The following is a 1481-nucleotide window of genomic DNA, read 5'->3' as shown; positions in this document are numbered from 1 at the left end:
GGGAAGAGCGCAATGATGGTGCCAACTTGGGCCAGTGAAGCAACGTCCTCCACAACTAGACTGAAGAACAAAATGACAGCAACTTGTCTGTTCCCATCCCCCAATTCCCCAATTAAAAAAAAAAAGAACGAAACTTTTCATGGTGTACTGTGAAAATGACCTCAGTGACAAAGAACTTGCCTTTCTGTTTATTCACAAGTTTAGGAACTAAGTACAACAGAAAATTCTACTTACTGTTTCAGGTTTGGCTACTAAGCGTATTGGGCTACACTGAATGAGTGTGCAAGAGAGAAATACAGTAAAACCTTGGATTGCGAGTAATGTGGTTTGCGAGTGTTCCACAAGACGAGCAAACATTTATAATACATTTTAATGTGGTAAACGAGCGATGTGTTGCAATACGAGTAGTTTGTTTCCAGAACAAGTTATGCTTGCAAACCAAGGTTTTACTGTAGTTCCTTATTTTATTTTTATTTATTTTAAAGATTTTATTGGGGAATTGGGGAAGGGGAACAGACAAGTTGCTATCCTTTTGTTCTTCAGTCTAGTTGTCGAGGACATCACTTCACTGGCCCATGTTGGTATTGTGATCATTGCACTCTTCCCGGGTGAGGCAGTTAGTTGCTGGCCATTGGACGGCTGCTCATGGCAGCCCACGGTAGCTCACAGCAGCCCACGGTAGCCCCACTGCAACCTATGTTGTCGCTGGCAAATTACAGCAGCCCAGCTCCAGGTCGAGCTGTTGTTCACCATCTTAGCTGTAGAGGGTGCAGCATCACTGGCCCTCATGTGGGATACGAACCGGCGGACCTGCTGCTCAGAGCTGGCGTCCCAAGCCAACTCTTAACCAGTGAGCCACTCGGCCGGCTCTGTAGTTCCTTATTTTAAAAAGTCTAGAATCACATTTTTATCATTCATGTCTACTGTTTACAAGTCCTTTCATGTAGGAGGATGATATTGCCACACTATCAATGCCAGATTGTTAGAATAGACTTTTCTAAGAGGGAGAAGGGAGGTATGTCAACCACCCATCCCTAATGTCTATACCAGTTCATCTTTGGTGCAAATGGCTCGGTTTTAAGATGTGATTAAGCTGGACTAAGGGGCATTCTGGTAACTTTTAAGCACAGCATGGCTAGCCTGACAAAAGCAGCAGCAGTTTAAATAAATGAGCATTAAATATCTGATTCACTTCCTAACAAACTAAGTTAAGGTCCAAGCTCAGACCAACACCTTTATTCAAATATAGTAATGCATCTCTTAAACTGAAATAAATGTGAGTACAAAATTAAGGTTTTGTATATATTGAATTTGGTTTTATAACTTTAAAAACCTATGCATTGAATAGCATCAAAGTGGATTTTGAGCTATTGAAAAATAAGCTTTGGGCCGGCCTAGTGGCGCGATGGTTAAGAACTGGCTTGGGACGCCAGAGGGCCCCGGTTCGGATCCCACATATGAGGGCCAGTGACACTGCCCTC

At 42.9% G+C, this 1481-nt stretch overlaps 1 protein-coding gene across 6 annotated transcripts in view; it reads left to right on the top strand.

The window, feature by feature from the left end:
* The window catches only part of GK (glycerol kinase), a 72827-nt gene that overhangs the window by 62414 nt on the left and 8932 nt on the right, over window positions 1-1481 (top strand). The gene's annotated exons all lie outside the window — the stretch shown is intronic.

Source organism: Hipposideros armiger, unplaced genomic scaffold (assembly GCF_001890085.2).
Source record: "Hipposideros armiger isolate ML-2016 unplaced genomic scaffold, ASM189008v1 scaffold_821, whole genome shotgun sequence".
NCBI lineage: Eukaryota > Metazoa > Chordata > Mammalia > Chiroptera > Hipposideridae > Hipposideros > Hipposideros armiger.
The sequence above is the reverse complement of the archived record's forward strand: the minus strand, read 5'-3'. Positions and strand labels throughout refer to the sequence as shown.